At 28.0% G+C, this 10,604-nt stretch overlaps 1 long non-coding RNA gene across 1 annotated transcript; it reads right to left on the bottom strand.

Moving 5' to 3' along the window:
• Positions 1-980: 980 nt before the first annotated feature.
• LOC136090146 (uncharacterized) lies at positions 981-1,876 on the bottom strand. Its single transcript, XR_010643205.1, has 2 exons — positions 1,793-1,876; positions 981-1,141 (listed from the first exon to the last, which is right to left on the bottom strand). It is a non-coding gene; the product is annotated as an uncharacterized LOC136090146 (long non-coding RNA).
• Positions 1,877-10,604: the final 8,728 nt, after the last annotated feature.

Below are 10,604 nucleotides of genomic sequence, written 5' to 3'. Positions count from 1 at the left end.
GACGTGACAAAAACGTGAATTTCACGTTATTTTGGCACGTGACAATTAGGTGACTTTTTGGTCCCCATGAAATGACCGATTCACGTGATTTATGGACGTGTTTTTCACGTTACTTTTGGCACGTGATATTTAGGTGACTTTTTGGTCTCCATGAACTGTCCAAACGACGTGCTTTTTACGTTAATTTTGGCACGTAATATTTAAGCAATAAATATGCTTTATAATTACCAAGTGTTTGGATTCATGTAAAGAAAAAAAACTCATCGTCGAGGAAATATTTAATACGTATTAAATTACATGGTTTTATTAGTCAGTATAGAAGATCTTGACATAAACATTTTTAATTTGTAATAAAAGCTGCACTTTTGTTAAAATATCCTCCTTATATCCAATAAGTAATAAGTATAAAGTCGAAGATCTGCAACTTACGAAGAGCACGCTTCAATCCACAAAGAGCACACTTCAAACTTAGTCTAACGAATCAGTCGATATTTTCTCCTATAAGAGCACGCATCTAACTTTATCTAATGAATCAGATTTAGCTGAAAAGAAACGAATAAAATCTTAAATAATAATATGATTATTTAATAATTATCTTAAATCACAAACTTTTAAAACAAATCTTACTTGGTGAGTTGCCAACTATTTTGGCAACAAGACTTTCTAGTGCTGTTAATTGTTTTCTTTTATCTAAATCATTAAATAATTTTAAGAAAACATTACTACATACAGTGTAAAAAAATAAAAAAAGTCATTTGCCTTCTAATTTTATACTCTGATAGCTAAAAAATAAGGATTTAATAAAATAAGATAAACAAAAAAGTCGACAGATGATTAAAAAATAGAATTACAAAACAAAAAATACAAGTTTACAAAAATATTATTCATCTATATATATCTATATCTAATATCTATCTATAGATATATCTATATATAATGTTAATAACTGATTGGCGTGATTAGAATAAAGACCTGTACTCATCTTATGTGATAACATCTGTGTGTTATGTGATAACATGATAATTTGTTTTCTTTGTTTTCCATCTCCTTGTATTTGCATCTGTTTCTGCATTAACTTATTCATACATTAACTCACTAGATGCAAAGGTGACAGCCCACGAAGTTGCTTTAAATGAGTAATCTACAAAGTTTTGAAAATTAAATGCCATTTTAGAATGCACACAAAAAAGTTAAAACAATTTATAAAAGTGTAACAGTCACCACATAACCACACAACATTATAGTGGCAATTTTATATCATGATTTTCCTTACCCATGGTGAGATTTTCACCTTGAGGCTCTTTTTGCTGTGGAAACATTCACCACGGCTAAGGAGCTTCATCTACCCCTATTTATATATAATATATTAAGTATAAAACTAAAAATATGTATAATAAAGTATTGTCAAATTAGGTCACCAATAAATACAGAGTGCTGAAAATTCAACTCAGAATCAAGTTGCATTCTCCAACAAGATATGAACTAAATTAAACTCTTGCTACAGGGTGCGATCACAAAAGAAGACGAAGAGAGGGAAAAGTAAAATTTCTCAAACTTTAAAAGTTAAAAGGTTATTGGGTCTTCCTACAGAATGATATTCCTAGGCAATAACATAACAATACCATTGGGTCTTTCTAGTCAATAATATTTTATGCAGAACTTATCATTTGTCATGTAGCTTAATAAATTTAATATTAAATAAGTTATAATAACTTATTTATTATTAAATTAATTACATCAACAAATTTGACAGTCTAAAATAATATTAAATAGGTTAGAAAAAAAAGTATACCTTGTAGTAGGGTTTGATCTTTTGCGTGTTGCAATATAAGAATTATCTGCTATAACGTTACACTATTTTGAACTAAGCTTTGTAATATATTTATTAAACCTAAATTGATAAAACTTAGATATAAGATAATATAACATGTTAAAATAAAATATTATATATATGAGATTTTATTTTTGTCAAAAATGCATTGCGACGTTATAAGATATCTTACGCCCTGATACTTTTATTATAAAATTATTATAAAACTACAATGCAAAATAATCATATTATTATAAAAGTAAAATAAAAAGTAATTACAATAATAAATATATAAACTACATATTTCATATAATCATTATATTTAAAAATCCGGAAAATTATTTGCGGAAAATATCCTGAAAAAATTCAGAATATTTTCCCCTCATTTTTTCCTTAATTTTGCATTCAGCCAAGTTATTTCTCAATTTTTTAAAAACTTTTCTAAATTTTTGTATGAATGATGACTAAAAACAAAATAAAAACAATTAGATGCATAATATATACTTTAATTTGTTGTATGGAAAACTTTTCGGATATTTGGAAAAAGATAAAATTCAGAAAAATATCTGGTATTTCGGGAATATCCCGAATAAGACAATCCCTGAAACTAAATTATAAAAAAATAGTAAATAAAATAAAGAATATCTTTCCAAGTTTCTAATCACAGGTTTTTATTGTGAATAAAAAAAGTTCCAAAATACACAACATTTTGGCAACGTAACTTTCACGTTTCAATCAAGTAAAATTGTCTACTGGACAAGGTCACCTAAAATATACATGATTGAAACATGAAGGAGGAAACTAGATAAGAGCATGCATCAAACTTTATCTAATGATTAAGTCGATATTTTTCTCCAATAAAGTCATCAACTGTTTTGGCAACAAGATTTTCTGGTGTTACTATTTCTTTGATCTAAATCGTGAAACAATTTTTAAAAAAGGAATGCTACACTTGAGAGAAACTTGCTTTACATATTGGAAGGTCGTCAACATTGAAAGATAAGTATAATGCAGTTTCAAATACAATAGCATCATAATCATCTTTTTGTGGGGAAAACATCGAACAAATCCGCGTAAATAACCTGTTTTATATTGTACATAATAACAATAGTAATACAATATATAATAATAACAATTTCATATAATTCAAATATATAAATTAATCATATAATATTTAAATAATATAAAAAAATGAAATAAATAAGTATTAACCTTTTTAAACAATAAAGTACCAGTGTTGTGCTTTACTTGATTGATCTGGTGACCAGATCAAGATGTCATATATTACAAAAAGATAAATTATTAACAATAATATATACATATATCAATAATAAATAACATAACAAATTTATTTATTGATATTATCTTGGATAAATTCTTTAACCTTGTTGATAAAAGCAAATAAAGAAAGAAATTTTATTTTTGGTTTTTATCTAAACGACTTTTGAGCAATAATGTATGCAGAAGTTCTAGGGACATTATTATTGCTCAAGAATCTAGAATAAGTTCTGCTAGAACTTATAATTTGTTCATGTAGCTTATTTAATAATTAAATAAGCTACATAGACAAATTATATTTTAATTTGATATTAAATTTGTCTTAACTTATTTTGTACTAAATTAAGTAAGCAAAAGGAACAAATTCGCCAGTCTAAAATATTATATCATAAAGTAGAAAAAAAGCATACCTTGTATTTGAGTTTAATCTTATTTGTGTGGCAAATAGGGACGCTTGGTACTAATTTATTTTACTTAATTTGATATTACAACTCAAAATATATTGTACTTTTTAGTTCTGTTTTAAATGCATTGCGTTATATTATATAGACCAATATATTATATAGACAAATTTTTTTTTTTTTTAATTATGATACTACTACAATAAAAATTAATTATATTATGATAACAGTAAATAAATATAACTACTATATTGAATACAAAAGCTATACTATAAAAAAATAATTAATATAATAAAAAATATTATTTCACATTTATTATGCCAGGTTTTTATTGAGAATAAAAAAAGTTCCGAAAGAGGCGATATTTTGGCACGTAACTTTCACGTAACTTTCACGTAAAATAGTAACCTGGACGAAGTCACCTAAAATACACGTGATTGAAACGTGAATAAAACGTTGCATGCCTACTGGGAAGTTAGTGAAAGTTTTATTGATACTTAGCCCAAGTTTTGTACTATGCATATTCATTTACTTGTTGGTAGCTCAACTCATCTCGCTAGGGTAGGTTGAGCAGCAGGCATTTTTTTTTTTTTAAAATAAAAAAGTTTACTTTTTTAACAAATTTTTAGCAGGTTAAATTAGCTTTCAAACAGTAAAAAAATTTGGTAAATCCGACGCACCAATCAATTAAAGCATCAAAAAGAAAACAAAAACTTACGTAAAACTTTTAAAATCAAAAAACAAAGATGACGAAAAAATCTACAAAAATTATAAAAAGTTTTTTCAACATAATATAAAAAAAGCAAAAATAAGATATTTTTCTAATCAGCTCGATAAGCATAAATTCGATATAAAAAGGACTTGGGCTGTTATAAACCAACTAACAGGAAGAGAAAAAAAGAAGCATACTTGCTCACCACAAAAATTAATTTCCGATAAAAAAATTATAACAAGTGAAACAAATGTGTCTCAAGATATTAACAAATATTTTGTTAATGTAGGCCACTCTCTTGCTTCTAACATTACGCAACCAAATAAAACATTTAATAATTTTTTGGGAGATTAACCCAACACAAGTTTAAATAATGAAAATATAACTAAACTTGAATTTAATAAAGCAGTTATTGAACTTAAACGCAACAAGTCATGTGGATATGATGGTATTTCCAGTAATGTAGCTATTTATGTTATGGACAGCATTTGTAAACCATTATTTTATTTAATATCATCTTCATTTGAAAATAGTATATTCCCTGACAAACTTAAATTAGCCAAAAGTAATCCCATTCTCAAAAAGGTGATTGCAATAATATTTCTAACTACCGACCTATTTCTCTACTCCCAGTTTTTTCAAAAGTATATGAGAGAGTAATTTATAATAGAGTTAATAAGTACTTTACATTAAACAATTTATTATACAAAAATCAGTTTGGTTTTTAAAGCATTTGCTCTACTGAACATGCTATTATTAAACTTGCTGACAAGATATATAAGTCGTTGGATTGTGATGAACTGGTAATAGGAGTTTTTATTGATCTTTCAAAGGCCTTTGATACAGTTGATTACAGTATTTTACTTTCGAAGCTAAACTATTACGGCATAATAGGCTCAACATTTAAGTGGATTCAAAGCTACTTGTCTAACAGAAAGCAATTTGTACTACTAGAAAAGTCAGGAGCCCTTGATATTACGTGTGGAGTTCCTCAGGGTTCAATCCTAGGTCCATTATTGTTTATAATATATATTAACGATATGCATAAAGCTTCCCAAAAAATATCTACTATTATGTATGCTGACGATACAAATTTATTTTTTAATCATCCTGATGCAAAGACTTTGTTTGAAACTATGAATATTGGACTCGAAAATTTCAACCTCTGGTTCATAGCAAATAAATTATCCCTAAATTGTAAAAAAACTAGCTTTACTCTATTTCATAAAAAAAAAAAATCATTTAATCTTCCGTTAAAGCTGCCTAAACTGTTTATTAATAAAAATCAAATTAAACGTGACAAATGCACAAAATTTTTGCGAGTACTTTTTGATGAAAATTTGTCATGGAGAAACCATATTGGTCTTCTTGAAACAAAGGCGTCCTCTGTAATAGGTGTTTGTATAAGTCAAGACCTTTTCTCGATAGTAAATCACGTAATATGCTTTACTTTAGTCTTGTACATAGTCAGCTTTTGTACGCAAATATTGTATGGGCCAGCACCCATAAAACCAAATTGCTAAAATTGCAAAGTCTGCAAAACCATGAATGCAAAGCAATTAATTATTTGAATAGGTTAGTAAACCCGGCCCCAGTGATGAAAAGCATGATGGTGCTAGATATTGAGAAACTTAGATTATTTCAGATATTATTTTTATGTATAAATATAAAAACAATCTTCTTCCAAGCGTTTTTTCAGATAACTTTCTTATATCATTTTCTGAAAAATATAATCTGCGTTCAAATACCAGGAACGCCTATCAACAAGGAAAAATTAAATCACAGCAGTCAAGTTTCCTAATTACAAACCGAGGTCCATCCATATGGAATCGTTCCCAAAATAAAAATATTAAAGACCTAAAAAGAATTTCATCGTTTAAACAACAAACTAAAATGCATCTCCTTAATTCCTGACATATATATTATTGTTTACAGTATTTATTTTCAGATTTTTTTGTATTTTTTCTTTTTATTTATTTTTTATTTTTTTCTTCTAATGTGTTTTAATTTTATTAAATTTTTTATTTTTCTTTAAAAACTAAAGTGTTTTTTTATTTTTATTTCAATAGTGACTAAAGGGGCTCTACGAAAAGGTTGTGATGATAAACGCATCATCCTTACCTTCTTTGAGTCCCTGACTGATTATAACAGTATATATATATATATATATTATAAATTAAAAAGATTAAAAACGTTTTTTATAAAGGTTTTTTATGTTTACGATGTATTTATTTTATATGAAAAATTGTAATATTGTTTAATCAGCGAAATAAAAGTTAAATAAATAAAAATAAATATATATATATATATATATATATATATATATATATATATAAATATATATATATATATATATATATATATATATATATATATATATATATATATATATATATATATATATATATATATATTTATATATATATATATTAGGGTGCATCAAAAAAAACATTTTTTTTAATATCAAGTTGTAATAATGTGGAAAAGTTGTGTAACCAGGCAGTGATTAACTATGCAAATTTTTGTAAAAAAATTTTGATGTCTTCAGTTGCCGCAAGGGGGCGGAATTTTGACAAAAAAAAACAATTTTTTTATTTTTCTCGTGTTTTTTGACAACAAAAGTGCGCAAGTCCCTTACACATATCAAAGTTGTAATAGAGTGGAAATATGAAACAAAGAGTCATTTATTAATAGGGCAAAATTACAAGAAAAATTTGCGGTGTCTTCAGTTGCCGCCAGGGGAGCTAATTTGAACAAAAACGCGTTTTTTCAATTTATTTTATCAAAATTGCAAAATATGTTGCAATAATAGGCATGCATTATTTTATATTTCAAAGTTGTAATAGAGTGGGAAATTGGCACAATGAGTCATTTAATAATTGGGAAAAATTTCAACAAAACTTTTGATGTCTTCAGTTGCCACCACGGGGCTGATATGTAACAAAAAACAAATTTTTCTCAAAATTTTTGTCAAAAAGTCTACAGTGTAAATCCCTTACATAATATCAAATTTTTAATAGAGTGGAAAAATGACACAAAACACATTGAGTCCTATTAATCATTTATAAGATATAATTTTGAAACAATTTGAAGTAAAAAATGTTTTCAGTTGCCTCGAGAGGGCTTTTTTTTACAAAATATTATATTATTCATCAATTTTAGTAAAAAGTAGCAAAATATGTTTCAGGTCTCATGCTTACATCAGATTTGTAATAAAGTAAAAAATTACTAAATAATTACCAATTTAATATTAATAATGCCAATTTTACAGCAAAAAACAATAATGTTTTCAGTTTTTAACAGAGGAATATTTCTGAAAAAACTATTTTTTGCACTTTTAAATATTTGTTTTATCAATTATTGTTTTTTTTTAAAAGTTATAACACTCATTTATTATCATAAGAAATTAAATAATTGAAACAGTTAAACAATTAAAAGAAGAAATAGAAAAAAACTTTCAACAAAACACTTAAAAATTTAAGTTTTAAGTACTGGAAACTGAACAAAATATGACAATATTGTTCATTGTTTAAGCATCAAACACAATTTTTTTTTGTCTGAAATTGACTTTTAGTGTTGAATAAAGTCATTATTTGTCGTGAAGCAAGTCTTGCTTGAATGTATCCATCTCTGCTATCATAACCACACACTTTAACAGAAGCCTCAGTAACGAGTTTGATACATCTTTTTACTCCTTGAGTATGGCATGGAAAACGTTAGACTTCTGGGACAAGGCTATTTGTTGTCATTTCTGTAAGACATTCATCTGAGATGCAAGTTATATTCGGAGGTTCAGTGAGTTTGCATTTTTGCCAATCAATTAACTCTATGTAATCTGTTGCTTCAAAATTGATTTCGGGTATGGAAACCTGTCGAATTTTGGCTTTTGTTTAAGATCTTGCTTTCATTAATCGCAGTAGTCCTAATTTTATGACATGTGGGCGAGAATCCAATATCATTGAAAGAAGCAAGTTCTCTGGGTGTGCAAAAAATCCAATTCTTTGGATTACGGGATAGACAATTGCTTTTATTTCACTACTAGCATACCTTAATAAATAAATCATTTGCCACAAGTGTCCTGCACCTTTTGTGCACGATGGTTTAGATTTTATCGTGAACCACATTTGGCAGTACACTTTCATGACCAACTCTACAATCTGTTGCAGTTTATTGGAAGGTTCGGTGCATCCAACATAATAACGCAATATTCTATTTGCTGTGGTCACCCATCTAGCGTGGTTCAGTTTTCCAGGATTTCTTAGAGCCAGATCTGGCAGAAAAAAACCTGTAGATACAGCTGTGCAGATATCAAGAAAGTATTTTTGGTCTGAACTAAGAGAATTTCTTTCAAGTTCTGGCAAAGTAATACTAATTGGAACAAAATCAACTGTTGGCAACGTTTCATAAAATTGAATTTTTCTTCCAATTAGCTCAGTCTATCTACTAGGGCCTGACGTTGGTCCATCTAGTTTTTGAATAAGATTCGAAGGGAGTCATTACCGTGTATTTGACAAACAAGCCACTGCACTGGCCTTTTTAGTTCCGATTCAAGTAAAGCAATTACACCATTTACTGTTCCGGTATTTACAACTGTTCCGTCACATCCCACAGCAACTATTTTGGATGTATCGATGTTGTTTTGATTAAAAATTTGCAATCACTTGACTGTACACTGTGGCCATGTCCAGATGTAGGTACTACGTGCCCCAGATACTTTGATCCCGGTTCTTGTACTAAAACAATATGTTCTTCTTTGATAGATTATCGTACATTTTTCCCTTTGTTTGTATTAATAACTAAGGTGGTATCCTTTCTTCCATCAAAATACAATCCTTTTAATATTTGCATGCCTTCTTGCTGTAAATGTTGCATTTGAATTCTGTTTTTTTTTTGTTCTTGTTGTATTTTGTTCTTATCAATTACTTTTGATTGGTCCTCTTCCGATATTATGTTCATATCTTCAAGCACTGCACATGCTATAATTGCAGCACCTCTACTTGAAACACCAACTCTATCACATGCTATTTCCAAAGATGGCAGTGGTGATCTCATTTGTTCAGTTTCACCTTTGCTGTTCCGTTTTTGTTTCAGCTTTCAGTGGCATCTAAATAATCAGTCTCTGAATCGGAGTCAGTTTTCAAAATAACTGTATCATCAGATTCAAACGTGGAGATTGAGATCTGGAATTCTGATCCTCGCTGGGTGATGTTTCATTAGTGTCACTTCCTGTTATAGTACACGTTGGAGTCAATGGTAACGGTAATGACATTCTTACACTGTTTTTTCTGGCTTCTTTGCGTTGTAAATTCAAAATAGTTTTAATATCTAAACCACTTATATACATCATCCTCATAGATCTCTGATCAGTGAGAAAAGGACGTTCTTTCTCTGGTACCTTTTTTAACTTTTTACAGCAGCATTTAGAAAAATCAATGCATTTGCATGCTATAACGTCAAATAAAGTATTTTTGGCATGCTTTTGAAATTTTATTGACTTGGTTTAAATATTTCTGTTGTGTTTTTTTTTCTCACCGATTTCATTAGATTTCTATACTTTTAATGGTAGTCAACAAACATTTTCACTATGCGCTTATGTGTACCATTGGTATTGATGTTTTTCTCCATAAATCTTCAACTGCATCTGCCAGTTTTTCAGAAATTTCTTTTACAGAAGGCTGCTTTCCGTCATTTTCCCCGTCATTTAATAGTTTTATAAGTCGGAAAAACATTTGTCCCTATCTCGGTCGGTTTTCCAAAAATAGGACATGTCACATTTCTCCTTGTTATCATTGAGTGCTTTGTAGCAGTTAATAATTTAGACATGTTTGTTTATTTGTTTTTTTCTAAATTTATTTTATATTTTAACTAATTGTGTTACAGCAAAATTAAATCATCAAATGTTAAAATATGATAGTTTTTATTTTTCACAAGAATTATTTACCAAAACTTTTAGAAAATGACGTATTTAGGTGATGTAATAACTAATAAATTTTTTACGTTAGACAAGTGCCATGGTTTAAAATTTTACTAAAAATTACGTGCTATATGATTTCTTAAAATTTTATCCTATTAATATTTAAAAAGACTCGTTGTGGCATTTTTCCACTCTACTACAACTCTGAAAAAAATTATGCAATTAAGCACGCATCATTTTGCTACATAGGTATTTTGCTAATTCAAATTTTTTGAAAAAAAGTGTTTTTTGTTAAAAATTAGCCCCCTTGGCGGCAACTGAAGACATCAAAAGTTTTTGTTGAAATTAAATCCTATTAATAAATGACTCGTTGTGTAATTTTTTGACTTTTTTACAACTTTGACATAATGGAATTATGCATGCCTCTTCTCGCAACATATTTTGCAATTTTGATTAAAAATTGAAAAATAAATGTGTTTTTGTGAAAAA

The sequence above is a fragment of the Hydra vulgaris genome, chromosome 13 (genome assembly GCF_038396675.1).
Source record: "Hydra vulgaris chromosome 13, alternate assembly HydraT2T_AEP".
Taxonomy (NCBI): Eukaryota; Metazoa; Cnidaria; class Hydrozoa; order Anthoathecata; family Hydridae; genus Hydra; species Hydra vulgaris.
This window is presented reverse-complemented; position numbering and strand designations above follow the sequence as displayed.